Genomic DNA, 20,591 nt, shown 5'->3' with positions numbered 1-20,591 from the left:
CATTATTGACAATCTTTTTTTTTTAAATCATTTGACCATGTCATTTAATTTCATAGCACCAGAGGCATCTGAAGTTCTTTTAAGAACTTGAACTCTATCTTCTTTAAATGAATGCTTTGTCAATACCTACCTATGCTCCATTTCTTTACTATTCCTTTCACATAAACTACATGTGATTACCAGATTCATCCAATAATTATATTCAGTGTAATTTATTTTCCAGAATTGTGTAATGATGTTCAAGTTTTGCTTAAATTGATGAATTATTTTCTTTCAAAATTCTCTTCTCTTCGACCTTAATATTTATTGGAGGCCAGACATCTTTATGTTGATAGCCACAGAATGATAGACTCTTCTATTTGGAGGAAACTTTAACATCAACTAATCCAGGTCCTTTATTTTAGAGATGATGAAACAGGCTCAGAAAGTTAAGTGACTTGCCTAAAGTTAATTACTGGCAGAACTGGATCTAAAACTTTTCTTTTTTTATTTTGTACAAATTAATAGATGTTATTTTTTAAAACAGTTTTAGGTGTATAGAAAAATTGAACAGAAAGTACAGAGAGTCCCTGAACACTTCCGTTCACCCTGCCACACATAGTTTCCCCTATTATTAATATCTTGCATTAGCATGGACATTTGTTAAAATTAATCATTATTACTGATTAAAGTTTATAGTTAGGTTAGGAAAAATACAGACTAGTATCTCTCACTAATACAGATGTAAAAATCTTCAACAAAATATTAGCAAATCAAATTTGATAATATATAAAAAATTATACAACATGACCATGTGGGATTTGTGCTAAGTATGCAAGTTTTGTTCAGCATTCAAAACTCAATTAATGTAATCCATCATATCGATAGGCTAAAGGACGTAAATCATATTGTCATGTCAACAGATGCAAGAAAAAGCATTTGACAAAATCTAACACCCATTCATGCTAAAGAATCTTAGCAAACTAGGAATATAGGGGAATTTCCTCCATATACTAATGAACATTAAAAAAAAACAACCTTCAGTTAGCATTATATGTAATGGCAAGAAACTAGATGCTTTCTCCTTCAGATCGAGACCAAGACAAGGATGTTCTCTCTCTTCAATCCTGTTCAACATTGTAGTAAAATTCCTTGCTAACGCACTAAGACAAGAAAAGGAAATAAAAGTATATAGACCAGGAAAGAAGAAATGAAGCTGTCTTTGTTCATAGGTGATATGAATTGCTTATGTAGAAAATTCCAAGGAATGAATTAAAAAATTCCTGGAACTAATAAATGATTATAACAAATTTTCAGAATGCAAGGTTAATATGCAAAAGCTTATTCTTTTTCTGTACAACAGCAATGAAGGTTGGAGTTTGAAAGTAAAAAAGAAATATCATTTACATTAGTACCAAAAATGAAACACTTAGGTATAAAAATATGTGCAAGATCTATATGAGAAAAATTGCAAAATTCTGATGAAAGAAATAAAAAAATTATCTAAATAAATGGGTATTCCATGCCTATGTGTAGGAAGACTCAATATTGTTAAGATGTCAGTTCTTCCCTATGTTACATGTCTATTCAATGCAATCCCAGTCAAATATCAGCAAGTTATTTTGGAAAGCTAATTTTAAGTTTTTATGGAAAGACCAAAGACCCAGAATAACCAACATAAACCAAACAAATTTGGAGGACTGATACCACCTGACTTCAAGACTTACTATGAAGCTATAGTATCAGTGTGGTATTGGAGAAAGAATAGACATGTAGGGGCACCTGGGTGGCTTAGTCGGTTAAGCGTCCGACTTCGGCTCAGGTCATGATCTCACAGTCTGTGGGTTCGAACCCCGCGTTGGGCTCTGTGCTGACAGCTCAGAGCCTGGAACCTGCTTCCAATTCTGTGTCTCCCTCTCTCTCTGCCCCTCCCCTGCTCATGCTCTGTCTCTGTTGCAAAAATAAATAAAAACATTAAAAAAAAAAAAAAAGAATAGACATGTAAAGCAATGGAGCAAAATAAACCTAAACAAATACAGTCAACTGGGGGTGACTGCATGGCTTTCAGTTAATTGGTTGATTCTTAAATTAGGTTCGGGTCATGATTTCAAGGTTCTTGAGTTCAAGCCCTGCATTGGGGAAACTGCTTGCGATTCTCTCTCTCCCTTTCTCTCTGCCCCTCCCCTGCTCATTCTATTTGCCTCTCAAAATAAATAAGCTTAAACACACACACACACACACACACACACACACACACACACACACACATAATAACAGGGATGCCTGGATGGCTCAGTAGGTTGGGGATCTGACTTGGGTGTGGGTCATCATTTTACTGCTCGTGCATTTGAGCCCTGCATCAGGCTCTGTGCTGACAGCTTGGAGCTTGGAGCCTGCTTCGGATTCTGTCTCTGTCTCTCTGCCCCTCCCTGCTGGTGCACTGTCCCTCTTTCTCTCTCTCTCTCTCTCTCTCCCAAATATAAAATAAAACATAAAAAAAATTTAAAAATAAACAAAATAACAAATACAGTCAACTGATCTTGACAAAGGAGTAAAGGCAATTCAATGGAGAAAGGACAGTCTTTTCAACAACTGATGCTGGAAATCCTTGATGTCCATGTGGGGAAAAAAAATAAATGAACCTAGGCAGAGATCTTACACCTTTCACAAAAATTAACTCAAAATAGAACATCTACCTAAATGTAAAATGCAAGACTATAAAACTTATCACTAGATACAAATAAAGTTTATCACAAAATATAAAGCATACTTAATGTTATAGTTTTTCCTACCGTCCCAATTCCTTAGAAGTTCCCTAAAAATATAAAATTAATGAGTAAATCTAGAACCTTCCTGGATGATTTAAATCATCCAGGGGCCTCAGTGGATCAGAAGCTATATCGAATAACTGAAAGGTGGAAAACAAAGCCAATTGAATAAGAAATATATGGTCAAAATGCATACAGAAAAGAGTTCTTCATGTCCTGTGTATGTAGATGCAGTAGTTAGAAAAGCAACAAAAGTAATGGACTGGGTGATTAGTTGGGGTAATTCAGCAAGAGCAACCAGGTGAGTCAACCCCTCTGTATGCCCCAGGTACCCCCAGAGCAGGCAGCAGCCTACAGCTGGGAGCAGTGCCCGGCTGCATGGGCCAGTGTGCTTTAGATATGGAAACCCCATTCTCAGGTACTCTGAGTATTCTGAGTACTCAGAAGAAGATGTTTATCCTTAAATGCATGTATCAGGAAAGAAAGATTTAAAATAAACTTTCAACCTAGTAATAAAGAAAAAAAAAAGAAAAAGGAAAAACCAAATAGCATTGTTTGAAAAGTTTAAAAAGACGTAACAGTACCTACAGTCTGGCAAAATATGCTAGTATTTATTTTAAACTTTGGATTTCCATGTGCATAAGTGTGCCTGGCCTCACTTTGCATTTTCAATCCTGTGATTGTTCAAATTTAATATTAAGATTATAAAGTGAGCTGGATAGCTTTCTAACTTTTTTTTATATATTTGGTATAAAATAAAAATTATCTATTTCTTGATGGCTTGTTAAAAACTTGCAAAACTGGGAATAGAACCTCTTTTGCAATGGGTGATCAAAGATTATTGTGACTAGACGTTCAATTTTTTAAATAATTGTTCATATTGGGTATTTCCATTTGGGTCAATTTCATGAATTACATTTCAAATAAAGTTGTTCACTTAATTTCTCAAAATCATTACCATAAAGTTATTGATATATTAGCTTATGATTTATTGTCTACCAAATCTGTGCTTATATATTATTTCTAATATTATGTCATTATGACTTCCTTTTTCTTCTTGATCAGCCCTACTGGAAGTTTATCTTACTTACTGATATTTTCAAAATCTAATAGTTTTTATCTATTTTTTGTATATTTACATTTATCATTTTCTTAGTTCTGCAAACTTACGTGTATTGTTTTCTTTTATAACTGTTCGAGTTGAGCATTTGCATTTACCTAATTCATTTCCAATAGTTTGTATTTTTAAATAAAATTTTCTTTGCTTTTAGCTATATCCTACATGATTTGGTATGTAGATTTCTAATTTCCATGCATGGTGGGCAGATGCCATGATTTCTGTAATGATGATTCTTATGATTTGATGCCATTTCTTTGGTGACATATGAAGTTTGGTAAATGTTCAATATATGGTTGAGAAGAATTTTTTATTCATCTAAGAGAAGGATTCTATACAAATAAATTAGATAATGCTTATTAATTGCTTTTTCCAACATTCACGTAAACCTTGAAAAAAAATCAAATGAGTGTCTCTGTTTGTAAATGTGAGTAGTTCTATTTATTCTGTTACTTATACACATTGTCGCATGTTTGTGATAAAAATGAATCAAGTTTTCCATTTGATTTTGTTTCCTGATAGCCCTCTTTATTTTCTTGACCGTTTTCAAATATGTATGTTTTATTTTTAATGTCTGAGTGTTTACATGTGAAATTTAATATACATATCTATTTTTAAATGTTTATTTATTTATTTTGGTGGGGGGGGGATGATCAAGGGAGGGGCAGAGAGAGAGGGAGAGAGAGAATCCCAAGTAGGCTCCATGTTATCAGCACAGAGCCCAACTTGGGACTTGATCTTATGAAATGTGAGATCATGACCTGAGCTGAAATCAAGAGTTGGACACTTAACCAACTGAGCCACCTAGGCTGTGTATAGGCTACATATCTATTATTTTAATTGTCTCATAAAGTATAAAATAAAGCATAAAAGTATAAAACCATTTCGGTTTTGAAAAGCTCAAGGACCTTAACAGCCTTTAGCTTCCCTTTGATCTTCCTTCCATGTTTCATGACACAATTAGCATTTTATTTCCATCTTGTTTTTAACATAAAGCTAATTCTACTATTATTTAGTGAATGATGATTTAGATTTGCTAATCTATTTTTCTGATTCTTGTATACTCTGTTATTTCTTGCATCATATTCCTTCTTTCAGTATTGATACTTTTTGCTGAATTATATTAAAAAAATTTTTGTTAACATTTATTTATTATTGAGAGACAGAGAGAGACAGAGCATGAGCATGAGAGGGGCAGAGAGAGAGGGAGACACAGAATCTGAAACAGGCTCCAGGCTCCAGGGTCTGAGCTGTTGGCACAGAGCCCAATGTGGGCTCGAACTCACAGACTGAGATCATGACCTGAGCCAAAGTTGGACACTCAACCGACTGAGCCCCCCAGGCGCCCGACCTTTTCTTTTTAAAAAAAAAAAAATGTTTATTTATTTTTGAGAGAGAGAGAGAGAGAGACAGAACATGAGCATGGGAGGGGCAGAAAGAGAGGGAGACACAGAATCCCAAGCAGGCTCCAGGCTCCGAGCTCAGCACAGAGCCAGATGCGGGGCTGAAACTCACGGACTGCAAGATCATGACCTGAGCTGAAGTTGGATGCTTAACTGACTGAGCCACCCAGGCGCTCCTGCTGAATTATATTTTAAAATAATTCTTTAAATGAGCACAGGGTGAGAAAACTTCATTTTTAGATGTCTCAGGAAATATGTTTTGTGACAAATCTTGAATAATATATATTGGGATTAAATTATAAACTGAAGGTAAACTTTCTTTAGTATTTTAAATGCATTTTACCATTGTCTTCTAGAATTAATTGAAGCCAATGAAAAATCTGTAGTCAGTCTGCTTTTCATTCCTTATGGGCAGCCTCGACCTTCCCTTTGGTGGCTTGCAGGATTTTTTGGGTTTTGCTTTTTTATAATTTATGTTTTGCATGAATGTATCTAGATGTAGATTGTATACTTAAATACATGTGCATTTTCAGCACTTATTAAATTCTAAAAAATGTTCACATACTATTTATATAACTTGTTGAATATTTCCTTCATTTTCTTTATTTTCTTCTTTAGAAGCTCCTATAGGAAAACTCCTCCATTGACCCTTCAAGCCCCCTAAATTCACTTTTGTATTTTCTATCTCTTTATCCTTGTTAGCTGAATTCAGTTATCTCCTTAAATCTGTCTTTCAATTTACTTGTTTATTCTTATGTTGCATCTAATCTACTATTAACTTCTGTACTGTTTTTCTTATATCAACAACCACGTATTTTTCGTTTTTAGGATTTTAATTAGGTTCTTTCCCATATTCACTTATTCTTGATTTACAGACATTTCTTTCCTTTTGTGGACCAAATACTTTCTTTACTTGAATGATTTAAACATACTAATATTCAAATCCCTTTCCAGTGAGTATAATATTTTTATTTTTTCAGAAATTAACTTTCCATTTCCTGGTCTGCAGTTTATCTTCCATCATGATTAGCTACTTAATATCTTTAAAGAGTTCATCACATACTTTTGGGCCCTAGTATTGAGCAGTTTTGTGTTGCTTCTGCCCTGGCTCTGTGGATCCAATAATTTTGAAGGAATTCTTGCTTGATTTTCTGACTCTAGGTCTCTGAAGCTATGTGAATGTATTTTGTCCTAAGCCTAAGGCAGGTATCTTGATTTATTCTCAAACTCCTGCTGAGGGGTGGAGAATTTCAGGTTCCTATTCACAGACGTATCAGGGGTTTCCTGCTCTCTGCTTTATGCAAGAAATCTAATGCCAGGAGTCTTGATTCTATCCCTCAAGCACTTAAAATCTCCAACCCTGGAGAAGTCCCTACAGGAGGTTGGGATCCCTAGAAAATTGTAGCTCCTATAGAAGACAAGCTCACATACAAGAAGTGTAGTAGGATACAAGTCACTAGTGATAACATACAAATGAAGAGAAGAGAGGTTGAAGGAATATACAACAAACCAATAACTAAAGTTGCCACTAGAGATGGGACTGGGGGAAATTGCTTTATATACAGTACATGAATCTTTCACAATCATAATGTATTCCTATGCTACTTCTGTAATTTAAAAGTTTATGTATTCAAAAATTAATAATTCATATAAGAAATATGTCTTGACTCAAGGCAATAAACGTAAACCTTAACATCAAAAACAGTCAATTTTTAATATAAGGTGAAAATAAAAATACCATCTTCTAGATAACTCCTGTAACAAAGATGAAAGAAACCTGATAATATAATATTATTGTATGAGAAGTAGCTAAATTATACCTTAGAAGAAATTTTACTTAAAATCATTTCAATATGTAACTCGGTAAAGTTAAAAAGAGTAAACCAAATCAAAAGAAATAGGAGAATCTGTAAAGAATGATTAAAAAATGAGAAAGCCAAGGGGCGCCTGGGTGGCTCAGTAGGTTGAGCGTCTGACTTCAGCTCAGGTCACGATCTTGCAGTCCGTGAGTTCGAGCCCCACGTTGGGGGCTCTGTGCTGACATCTTGGGGCCTGGAGCCTGCTTTGGATTCTGTGTCTCCCTCTCTCCTGTCACACCCCCCCACCCCCCGCCGCTCATGCTCTGTCTCTCTCTCTCTGTCAAAAATAAACGTTAAATAAATAAATAAATAAAAATAAAAAATAAATAAAAATAGAAAGCCAAATATTAGAGTTTATCGATAAAAAAGTGAGCTATTATTTTAAAAACTGTAAAAACAAAACAAAATGGACAAAGCAAATAATCAACCCCTGCAAGTCTAGCCAAAATAAAACCGAAGAAAATACAAACATAATATTAACAAAGAGAAAAGGGATATAAAAAAGAAAATAATAATTTTAAAATAAAGTTTGTACACTTTCTTATAAATAAAAGCTTAAAATAGGTATTTTTCTTGGAAGACACAAACCACTGAATTAGACTGACTAAAATGTAGTAAGTCTAAATAGGTCAATATTCATAGAAATCCTGAAAATTTTATCAAAACTCCAACAAAATGGCTTTAGGCCCTATGGGTTTTCTCAAAAAAATTAAAAAAAAATTTTTAAGTTTATTTATTTATTTTGAGAGAGACAGAGACAACATGAGCAGGGGAGGGGTAGAGAGAGGGAGAGAGAGAGAATCCCAAGCAGGCTCCGCACTGTCAGCACAGAGCCCAATGCGAGGCCCGCACTCATAAAACCATGAGGTCATGACTTGAGCTGAAACCAAGAGTCAGACACTTAACCGACTGAGCCACCCAGTAGCCCCTGAACATTAATTTTAAATTTCATTTGAAAATCAATAAATAAGATCAATAAAGAAAAATATTAAAAAGATTAGTGAAGTCTAGACGTGTAATTTATTAGAACACAATGCAAAAATAATAAACGTATGATGAGAAAACAAAGTTTATGTGGAGAACACCTTGTTAAATAGTATCATGATAGAAACCATGAAGAAAAAGATGAATAGAAGGGACAGTATAAACAGATAAAAGACAAACAACAAAAGGAGGGAGATTTAACAGTCAATGTGTTAAATTCTAAAACAAATGTGTGAGATAAAGGGAAACACCAGTACAGAAAATACACAAAGAATACTAACATAAAATTTACAAAAGAACTACAGATAATCCTTAAACATGATTTTAAAAATATGCTCAATCTCACTTATAATTAAATAAAGGTAAATTTTGCTTAACACTGGTAAAGACTAAAAGGGATAAAAAATTGACAACATGATGTAGGACTGTAGGGAAATAGAGATTTTTCATACATTCCTGGGGAAAATAGAAATTGAAATAATACTTTGTCCTAGTAATTTTTCCTCTGGGAATTTACCCTGCATAAATAGTGCCTCAAGTAATCATAGATATATGTATGATAATGTTACCTTCAGCGAAAACAAACATGATCCAAATGTCCGTGATTGAAGGACTGGTCAAATGAGTAACGATACCTTCATATAATGGAATGGCCTATAATGCCTATGTTATTATATTAGAAAATATAAAACAAAGAAAAATGAAAATTAAGAATGTATGGTATAAATGGGAATTCAAAGTTAAACTTGTGTCTAGCTCTGATTTAAATGCCAGAAGAGAAGAAATTTTGAATGACAAGCTAGTCTTAAATATGTGGAATAGGTCTCACAGAGATTTTTGCTTTGCCTTTTCCACTGATTTCTCTAGGATTGTCTACTGCACTGACTGATGGACAGCCCAAAGGGCTCTGCCTACGACCAGAATGCCGGAGTCACCGAGTGACAAACCAAACACTGCAGGGTAGGGTCCCCTAGTCACCAAAACCAGGAACTCATGCCTGCCAAAGCAACAGACTGATCTAGTGAGCCATCTCCAATCATCTCTAAATAGTCTTCCATTGTTTCCTGAACCATCTCTGAAAGCCAAATAAGATGATAGGAGTCGCCATCAGGAAAAACCACCTGAAGCAGCTGCCAGGTTGGGCAGAACAGATGCTCTAAGGATGTGAAAAGATATGTTTAACGTAGCAGGACATTGACTTACAGGGAATGGAAAGTCATTAGAAATTAACTTGGGTAGCTCTTTTGGAACACAGATCACCTGTGATAGAGGCAGAAATTCCCTTAGAGAAAATTGCAGCAAATAGACCACAGCCACAAAATAAAGAACAGTCCAGAACATACGAACCAGCATGGCTGTTCCTACAAGTAACTGTATATTCTTACAGCATCTCCTTCAAGGCTAACAAATTTCCTTTCCTTCACGGCTTTATAACTCTTCAGAGAGACGATCTTAAAAAACAACACCACTGTTTACACTATTAAAATTTTAGCGCATATACGTACTTGCGAAATGGGATTAGATGGGAGAGAAATCCATATGGTAGTAAAGTTATTTTATAAATTATTAACTAGCTGGCATTTTCATGCAAGTAAGAGAATCGTGAATTTTTCCCCAGCATCGCCTTTTAAAGAGATAATATAGTCAGGCTGTAAAAGGATTCACAACATCCTGCTGGAACAATAGATGATAAAGTTCAGGCAAATAGTTATTGGCACAAACTTGTCTTTCTTTTTATAGGAAAGGAAATTTCAAGAGTAACTCTGAAAACAAAGTAATTTTTATGGAGTGAAGGCAAGACTGCAGTAAAATGTGCATTTGGCTGAGGTAGACTACTGGATTTAGGCCCAGTGGTGCTATTTATTAACACATGGAATAGCATAGCTCATCCTGGGCAGCCTTTCCAAACCCTAAACCCCAATGTCTTTATCAAAATATGAGATTGAGCTAGATATCTATAGTTATCAAATGCAATTGCAGATTTTCAACAAAATACTATTGGATACAAATACATACTCAGATTATACTTATTCACAGGGAGTTAAACGACATTGGAATGTGGAAGAATCCAAAGAAGACCTATCTAAGTAAGGACTTCAAATCTATTAAAGTGTAAAATAAGGAAAATGGGAATGATGGGAAGACAGAACAGAAGAAGGAGATGAGGGGAGAGAAAAAGGAAAGGGTGGGGCGCCTGGGTGGCACAGTCGGTTAAGCGTCCGACTTCAGCCAGGTCACGATCTCGCGGTCCGTGAGTTCGAGCCCCGCGTCGGGCTCTGGGCTGATGGCTCAGAGCCTGGAGCCTGTTTCCGATTCTGTGTCTCCCTCTCTCTCTGCCCCTTCCCTGTTCATGCTCTGTCTCTCTCTGTCCCAAAAATAAATAAACGTTGAAAAAAAAAATTAAAAAAAAAAAAAGAAAAAGGAAAGGGAGAGACGAAGAAAAGAAGTAAAAGAAGTGAGGAAGTAACCTAAATGTAGCATGACTTCAAGTTTTAATCTGAAAGCTAATCTTTATTGTCAAGAGATTCTTGACAATCTGATTCTGTTTTTTTCATCATCATTGAAATTGTTTTTAAAATGTGCTTTTGCAAATTGATAAAAAGCATTTCTTTCAAATTAGTTATTGTATTTGAAGTCATAGTATGCGTTGTTCTTCCTTCTTAAAACAATACAAAGGGAGCAGTATGTAGACAAACGGGTCAGTTTTTGCATATGATATACATAAAATATATGCAGAAATGTTATATTACTGGAAAGACATTTTGAGTTGTATAATAGCAGAAACACCCAGATCAAATGAATTAGAATTGCTGTTTTCTCATTGAACAGGGGGAAGGGTTTACAAGAGAAAGAGGATAAAGAAGAGAGAACTGGCAAGAAGTCTATTTCTTTTTAAGTAAGCTTTCATTTTTTTTTTTTCATGTTTATTCATTTTTGAGAGAGAGACAGAGAGCGTGAGTGGGTGAGAGGCAGAGAGAGAGAGGGAGACACAGAATCTGAAACAGACTCCAGGCTCTGAGCTGTCAGCACAGCGCCCGACGTGGGGCTCGCACCATGAACCAGGAGATCATGACCCAAGCCGAAATCAGATGCTCAACTGACTGAGCCACCCAGGAACCCCAAGCTTTCACTTTTGAAGTCTTAGATTTATAGAAAAGTTTCAAGGGTAGTACAGAGGATTGCCAGATACCCTATACCCTGATTTTCCTATTGTTATCATCTGACATTGTATGATACATTTGTAACAAAGAGTACACAAATGATACATTCTAATTCACTGAAGTCCATACTTTATTCAGACACCCTTAGTTTTTACCCAGTGACCTTCTTCTGACCTAGGATCCCATTCAGGGCCCCACCTTCTGGTGAGTTATCAGGGCTGCTGATTTGAGCCTCTGTACTGCCCCCTTCCCCACAGTCCAGTCCCTGCCTTAAGCTGCTCCAGTCCTACAGGCAGAAGCCTTTGACTGAGTCCTGTCTTTATTAAGTTGGGCTCATATCAAAGGGTCCTGCTAAGGCAGCAAATCTGTCCTGAAGTACAGGTTTTCTTTCCATGGTGCTCTGTTCCAAAAACAGATTTTTCTGACACAAGATCCCTTTGCTTTTTATTTGATTTAGAAATAAAATATCTCCTGCTGACCTTTGATTTCTGCATTCATGCCCTAATCACAGTCTCACTTCTGTGCCATATTCTCAAAAAGTGGTCTTGTTCCCAAACCCACCCTTTGATACATGCCTGTCATTCTAAATTTGGGCTTCTGCCTTAATCCAATTCAAGATATTTGTTAAATAACCTGCCTGGTTCTCCTCAGGAAGCTAGCAGCTTGTTATTTTCTGGGCAAATCCCTGTGATATTGGAATCTTGTCCCTGAAATCTGGCCCACTAGTTAAGGCCTTGCTTCCCCAGGGACACCTGGGACTCCCGTGGGTAGGACCCACCACCCACTGAGATTCTGACTCTGTGTCATGGGTCTCCTCTGTGACCCCAGCCCTCTGACATGTGAGCCAAGGACCCCCTAGACGACGATCATGATCGCCAGGGGCCCCCATGGTTCCTGGCACGGAGGGTGTCCTCAGTCAATTTTCTCTGAGTAAATGCCCGTGAGCCTGAGCCCAGCTGTCAGACTTAGGACCTGGGTCAGCTTTCCCAAGGGACAGAGTCGGCCCTTCTGCCAGTCCTGGCACCTGACTCACTGCCCTGTGTCACTGTGAGTCACTGGCCAGGCTGCTAATGAAATACTCTTTTAAATAAACAACTCATCGAAAGGGGGGAAATTTGGTCTTGGAATGACACAAAATTTAGGAACATTCACGGACGCTTTCAGGCTTTATCTAACTAGGTGGTGAATTCCACACTACATTTTGTGATTTAGCCAAAATTATAATGGCGATTGTCTTTGACAGTGATCTTTCCTTGTTTAAGGCTACAGAAGTCATGATTGGAAACGTAGTCGAGGGAAGCTACCTGCTGTAGCTTTTTTTATTGGACATGAAACTTATTAGTAAAAATTGGAAAATGAAATAAAAAATATTTGGAAATACTAAAACCATCAGTTATGTAAATATAAAATTCTATTCATTTAGGGATCTTTTCTATCTAGCATGAATTTTGTTTTAATTTGAAATCTGAACGTGTATTTTTTTTACCCAGTTCCCTGAATCAGATTTAGTAGCCGACATAAGCCATAATCCTTATAACAATTTTCCTAGAATAGGTTATGTTGATAAATACAACCTAGAAGGGGTTTTCCTTATATTCCATTCATTTTAACTTAGAATTAATGTTTATTATTATTTAATAAAGTTATTCTCTATTTATAATTATTGACACCTTTGTATTTAAGCACTTCTGCAGTCTAGACAGGATACACTTACTTGTATGATAAATAATAGATAAATGATTAGTGTGCCATTTGCTGGTAATGTGATTGATGGATTCCCCATTGCATTACTTCTCTGTTCTTATTTTAGCTCTGATGCCAATGATCTCTGTCATTGTCCAATGCCTACAGTGCCTGCATAAAAAATGAAAAGGTCTCTTCATATTTCTGAAATTTGTTCTTTTTGTTTCCTCATTTCACAAAAATGGTGTTAACATGGGAGGATATAAAATGGAGGTTCAAATCAGGATATATTTTACTCTGTTACTACTTTGCTATGTAAAATTTTTCAGAGGCAGAATCTTGGGGCTATTTAGTGGGAAATAAAAAGGAAGATAAACTTACAAAAAAGTACTCTTTTCATGGCTGGGTGTGCTGAAGTGATGCAAACTGATGCCGTGGGGCTTCTGGTTCCTCCTGTGCAAGTTCACAGAGCTTGTAAAGGGTGGCCATGGCCGAGGCTGAGAATTTCAGGTAACCCCAGGAAGGGTGAAAGGTCTCTCCCCATTAAGCAAATACCCATGCATCACCTTTATTCACATTAATATTAAAAGAAACGTCGTGTATGCTTGAACACACCCTTGCTTTATTCCTGTCAAGAGCAGGGCACAAAGAAGAGGTTTAAATTGAAGATATCATACACAGAATATATAATTAATATATGTGTATATATATATGTGTATATATATTAATTATATATTCTGTGTGTGTGTATATATATATATAGTTGCAATGAAAACTAGATTAAAATTGTAGAAATTAAAAATTGTAGAAAATATGTCCATGATTACAGGGTATAAATACTAAATAAACCCAGTGTCCACATCTTGGTTTCTAATGCTATTCTCCAGTAAAAGGAACCAGACTCCATCGCTGAATTGCTGATTCCAGGACTGGGGCAAGAAATACACAAGATAAGCCTGGAGAACTTTGTAGTCTCATAAAGTAAAAAAAAGAAAAAAAGTGCTAAAAAACAAAACAAAAACCAGAGTAACAACAACAAAACTCCTCAAACACCACCATACAAAACCAAAGATGAAAGCATGCCGAAGGGACACAGGAATCAATAGAAGAGTTCTCAGTGGACAAAGCTGAAACAATTTGAACAAGAAGAAATATAACATAGTGTTGAATTATAACCCGAAGTATGTAACAAATATCCATGAGTTGATAGTGACATCAATAAATGTTTGAATAAATAACTAACTCATACAGAACAATTCCAAATACTTTGTATATATACTGCCCCCTCAAGGAAAGAGAATAACTTCCGCCCTTTATGTCTGGGCTGCTCATAGTGACTTGGTTCCAAAGAGTACAATATGGAAAGAAGTGGGAAGAGTAACTTCACGAAGCAGAAACCTTCAAACACTCCCTCTGCCAAGTGATCAAGCTTAACATCATCGGTGGTAGGTCATGTTGGCAGCAAATGATATTCTACCTCCCCCAAATTCATAACCTCTGTCCAGTCATGAGGAAAACATACAAGTATGAATTAAGATTTTACAAAATACTTGACCGGTATTCCTCAAAACTGTCAAGGTCATCAAAACCAACAGAAGGCTGAGAAACTGCTATACTCTGCAGGTTCCTAAGGAGACATGATGATTAACTGACATCCCGGATGGGAATCTGGAGCAGAAAAAGGACAACAGGTAAAATCTAAGGATGTCTCAATAAAGTTCAGACTGTAGGGAATAATAATATATCAGTATGTACTTGTTAGTTGTGACAAATGTATGCTACTAATGTTAGGTGTTAACAATTGGAGAAATTGGGTACAGCATTTATGGGAACCTTCTGTGCTATCTTGACAACATTCCTAAAAATCCGAATCGATTCCAGAATGAAACTAGCATTGAAAAAGAGTTTTTAAAAACATTTACAAAACTTTTAAAAAGGTATTAGATCACGGTATCAAAGTAGATAGAAGTCAACATTCATAGAACCCTGATAATCCAAGATGCAGACTAAAAATTAAACACAGCCGTTCAAAACAGAATTAATCAAGAGAGCACAAAGTTAGGGAAAATTGGGGGAAGATAAAAATAAACTGATCATATAATCATATGATATAGTATTAGGTAGCTATTTGATGTCAATTTTTAAAATGTGTAATGGCGTGGGAAAATGCATGTGAAATAATATATTGAGTGAAAAAGATAATACAAAATTGTATGTATAATGTTAACCCCAAATGTATCACAAATACCCACTTAGAACTATGAGCAAAGACTATAACTGGGCAAAAAAAATAATAATAATGGTAAAGGAGGTACATTTGAAAATAGTTTTTTAATTAATACCAAAGTATAGGGCTGCCATACACAGGGCAGCTGGCCCATGTGTTCTGGAATTATGTTTTTAAAAACCTTCAAGTAGGGATGGCCTGTGTTGCAAGCCCTGAGGATGACTACCCCAAAGAGATTCAAGGTCCTCTTCCTGCCTTTTCCTATTATAGAATCTGGAAGGGTAAAATAACCACCCTCCCAGCTCCCTGGTAATGAGAGCTGTGCTACCATCAAATATAGACCGTGAAATATGTCCCTGGGAAGGGCCTTCCCAAACAAATGATGAAGTCTCACAGCAAGAAAGTTAGGGGGCTTTCCTCCTGCTTTGGACCCACAATATCAACACCGTATGGGTGAGTGCCCTGGTGATTTTGCAACACCCAGAATGTAAGCCAAATGCTGCTTGGCAAAGCTGAAAATCAGAAGACAGGCTCTCCGATGATGTTGAGCACTGGTATCAGGTTGGCTCTGACCCTTGGTTGGTTGGTTTGTTTGTTTTGTTTTGTGTTTGTGGCCTAGACAAATAGACATCTTTTTTAAATGGCTGTGATCAGATTTTTTCTGTTTCCTATAGCCAGATGCAATCCTAATGATTACAACAAAGAGACAGGAAGACAGATAGTGCTTGAAGAGTATAACGTGGGGCGACGCAATATAGCAATATGTGATAAAAACTTTTGAATTTCATACACATATATCTCACCTATATGTATTTATTCTAAGGAAAAGGTTATGGATGTGCATAAAGATTCAAGTATATGAATATAAATTGGACCACTTTTTAAAATCTTTCATATTTTTTTTTTTTAAATTTTTTTTTTCAACGTTTATTTATTTTTGGGACAGAGAGAGACAGAGCATGAACGGGGGAGGGGCAGAGAGAGAGGGAGACACAGAATCGGAAACAGGCTCCAGGCTCCGAGCCATCAGCCCAGAGCCGGACGCGGGGCTCGAACTCACGGACCGCGAGATCGTGACCTGGCTGAAGTCGGACGCTTAACCGACTGCGCCACCCAGGCGCCCCAAATCTTTCATATTTTTAAAAAATTTTTTAAGATTTTATTTATTTATTTTGAAAGAGAAAGAGAAAGCATGAGTGGGGGAGGGGCAGAGAGAGGGAAGAGAGAGAGAGAGAGAGAGAGAGAGAATATCCCAAGCAGGCTCCTCACTGTCAGCACAGAGCCCGATGCGGGGCTTGAACTGCGACATCATGATGCAAGCCAAAGTTGGATGCTCAAACTGACTGAGTCACCCAGATGCCCCATGACCACTGTTAATAACATAAAAAAAAAAGACTCCTTCATGTCCCAACAATGTGTTATTTACATAATTATTATATAATATTTACATAAATTATGACTAATTTATGTCTAATAGAATACCTAGCGGTCATTAAAACTCAGGTTGTGTAAATTCACAGAAGTTTTATAATGAGTGTAAGAAGAAAGTTTTTCAAAGAAGTAGGAACCATTTAATATTTTAATGTTGGATTTATTAATATAAAATGTTAATAAATATTAATAGACATATAAAATATATTGACATAATAAATATTAATATAATAGATGCCATTATGTTATATAACAGACATAACTTATGTAATTATAAATTATAAATGTAATTATGTAATCTAAAAATATACAAGACAAGAAATAAATATTGGTAAAGATGCAGAGAAAATGGAGCCCTTCTGCACTGCTGGTGGGACTGTAAATTGGTGCAGCTACTATGGAAAACAGTATAAAGGTTTCTCAAAAAATAAAGAATAGAAATACCGTATGATCCACTGATTCCACTACTGGGTATTTAACTGAAGGAAACGAAATCACTAACTTGAAAATATTTCTACACTCCATGTTCACTGCAACATTATTTGCATTACTTACAATAGTTAGTATGGAAACAACCTAAGTGTTCGTTGGTGGATGAACACATAAAGAAGATGTGGTTTACATATATAATGGAATATCATTCAGCCGTAAAAAAGAATGAGATCTTGCCGTTTGTGATATCATGGATGGACCTTGAGGGTATTATGCTAAATGAAATAAGTCAGACAGAGAAAGGCAAATACCATATGATCTCACTGATACGTGGAATCTAAAAAAACCCAAAAAAACCAAAAAGCCCTATAATCAATAAACAAAAAGCTGGACTCACATACACAGAGAACAGATTGCTGGTTGTCATGTCAGAAGCAGAGGGTGGGTGAGATGAGTGAAAGTGGTCAAAAGATACCAACTTCTAGTTGTGAAATGTCTAAGTCATGGGAATGTAATGTACAGCATAGTAACTGCTGGAGTCAACAATATGTATTGTGTATTTAATGTTGCTAAGAGAGTAGATCCCAAAGTGCTCATCACATACAAAAATGTATAACTATGCATGGTGTTGGATGGTAACTAGACTTGACTTACTGTATTATCATTTCACAATATATACATATATATATGTCATTATGTTGTATATTTGAAACTAACATGTTATATGTCACTAATATCTAAATAAAAATGCAAAAAATATATAATTATACTAATTGGAACAGAAATTTTGGAGGTTCTACTAACCAAAATTATAATCTTTAATCTTAATTTTTTATATTACATTTATATTATGTTTCACGTTTTTTGGTATTACATTTTTCTGCATTTCCAAAGAAGTTTACATTGATCCCATATTACTTTTTAAGCCAGAAAAGAATTAATATTGTTTAAACGTTTTTAAACCATGCTTAGAACTAGACTTTAATATGAATGTAAAGTCAACAGGGATAAAGTTATTTTTAAGTAGTTTGACATAGCCTTATTGTTAGTTAAATGCATTCTCCTATGGGAAGACTTAGTCTTCCTTGTGTTTTAGAGTCTAGAAAACTACAGTTTTGTGTAACTATAAAGTTGGGTCTTGTACATGTTAATACAACTTTCCTGCACGCTCCATGGAGTAGAAAGACAGTGGTGTTTAAAATTTTTTTTTAATGTTTATTTTTTTATTTTTGAGAGAGAGAGAGAGAGAGAGACAGAGTGCTAGCAGGGGAGGGGCAGAGAGAAAGAGAGAAAAAGAGAGAGAGAGAGAGAGAGACAGAGACAGAGAATCCAAAGCAGGCTCCAGGTTTTGAACTGTCAGCATCAGAGACCCACGCGGGGCCCGAACGAGATGTGAGATCATTACCTGAGCGAAGTCGGAGGCCCAACCGATTGAGCTACGCAGGTGCCCCAAGACAGTGGTGTTTTAAACATAGCCCTCCGGGGGCGCCTGGGTGGCGCAGTCGGTTAGGCGTCCGACTTCAGCCAGGTCACGATCTCGCGGTCCGTGAGTTCGAGCCCCGCGTCCGGCTCTGGGCTGATGGCTCGGAGCCTGGAGCCTGTTTCCGATTCTGTGTCTCCCTCCCTCTCTGCCCCTCCCCTGTTCATGCTCTGTCTCTCTTGTCCCAAAAATAAATAAACGTTGAAAAAAAAAAAATTTTAACATAGCCCTCAGAATCCGGGCATTGGGATTTAAATCTGGATTATTTACATCGTCAATTGCGTGTCCACTAAATCTCTTCGCTCTTTGGCAATTATATTTTCCCATATGTAAAAGGACCCCCTGTGTTATTAAATCATGAGGCAGTCTGGCAAGATGATGTGTTCGGTGACACTATGCCCCTGGCAGAGGGTACAGCTGAAGTGCTCTCCTTTCATTTGAACACACATTACCTTGCTCACCTCCACAACTCCCTAAAAGGCAGATAAGCAACAGATGTTACCGTTACAAACAGACGTCAGATGAAGCCGCAGAACGAAAGGGGGGAATTGGGATGAGGTAAGTGGATTTGCAGACCACGTGGGAGGAGAAGCTTTCAGAGCCAAGGATGAATCCAGGGTTATAGTATCAGGTAAAAATGTGCTTGCTCAACATTCCAGAGAGGGAACTCCTCCACTGCCTGACTTCTCAAGGCAATTCAAGGCCAACTTCTAGGGTGGGATGAAAGGCTGCAGCTCACATGACTTCTTTATAGGGTAGGAATGACATGCCACATGGAGAAAAACCCAAGAAGAGACCTGTATTAACACCTTTTTCTTCCCCTGATAGATTTCTAGGCTTTCCCACTGAAAAAGGAGTCACCATCAGCACGATTCTTGGGCCTGGTGAGTTTTTTTTTTTTTTTAATTTTTTTTTTCAACATTTATTTATTTTTGGGACAGAGAGAGACAGAGCATGAACGGGGGAAGGGCAGAGAGAGAGGGAGACACAGAATCGGAACCAGACTCCAGGCTCTGAGCCATCAGCCCAGAGCCCGACGTGGGGCTCGAACTCACGGACCGCAAGATCGTGACCTGGCTGAAGTCGGACGCTTCACCGACTGCGCCACCCAGGCGCCCCTAGTGAGTTTTTTATCCACTGAAAGTCTAACTTAACTCCAGTTAACTTTTCTTTTCTTTCTTTCTTTCTTTCTTTCTTTTTTTTTTTTTAGAGAGCAAAAGAGTGTGTGCGTGTGAGAGTGGGAGAGGGCAGAGGGAAAGAGAGAGAATCTCAAGCAGGCTCCATGCTCCTCACAGACCCTGACACAGGCTTGATCCTACAGTCCTGGGATCATGACCTGAGTCTAAATCAAGAGTCAGAACCTCAACCGACTGAACTACCCAGGCGCCCTTTAGCTCCAACTAATTTAACATCCAAGGCTAACTGGGATGGAAGGAGAGGAGATTCTTTCCAGTTCTGTCTCTCTCTCTCTTTTTTAAAAGTAGTTGCAGAAAAGCACAGACTAGAGAAAAGGTATAGAAATGTAGAAATGGATACAGCGTACTCCTGAAAAATGTCAGGACTGTGCATTCTCTCTGCATACCCCCACCCCCGTTAATGCCAACTTGGGTGGGAAAACGTATACACTTTCTGAGGGCTTTTTCATTTTTAAAAAAATCCTGGCATTTTACCTAAGTAGCTTCAGGATTTGGGCACTAGGCAAGTATTATGATTCTAGTTACATGCTAATCATATCAATTTTCACACTTGAGTTGAAAAGATACGAAATGATGTTTGAAGACTGATTAAAAATTCAGGAGAGTCATTCTGAGAATTGAGTTTACCAAATGAAATGGGCCAAATGATACTCATTTCTTTAAAATCGTGACTGAACTTCCTCTTTTTGCAGAAATTCCGAGGGAAAACGTCGTCTAGTTTCTCAATCCCACTTCTCAGTGCAAAAGACACTGAAGTTCCCTTCTGGATTCCCTCTCAGAGGTGGTTGAACTTCAGCCAGAGCTCACCTGGGCATTGTTATGAGCAAATCCCTCACTATCAAGTCATTTGGGGCATAAGGTGTCTCATGCA

The sequence above is a fragment of the Prionailurus bengalensis genome, chromosome B2 (assembly GCF_016509475.1).
Source record: "Prionailurus bengalensis isolate Pbe53 chromosome B2, Fcat_Pben_1.1_paternal_pri, whole genome shotgun sequence".
Taxonomy (NCBI): domain Eukaryota; kingdom Metazoa; phylum Chordata; class Mammalia; order Carnivora; family Felidae; genus Prionailurus; species Prionailurus bengalensis.
Note: the sequence above shows the minus strand (reverse complement) of the source record.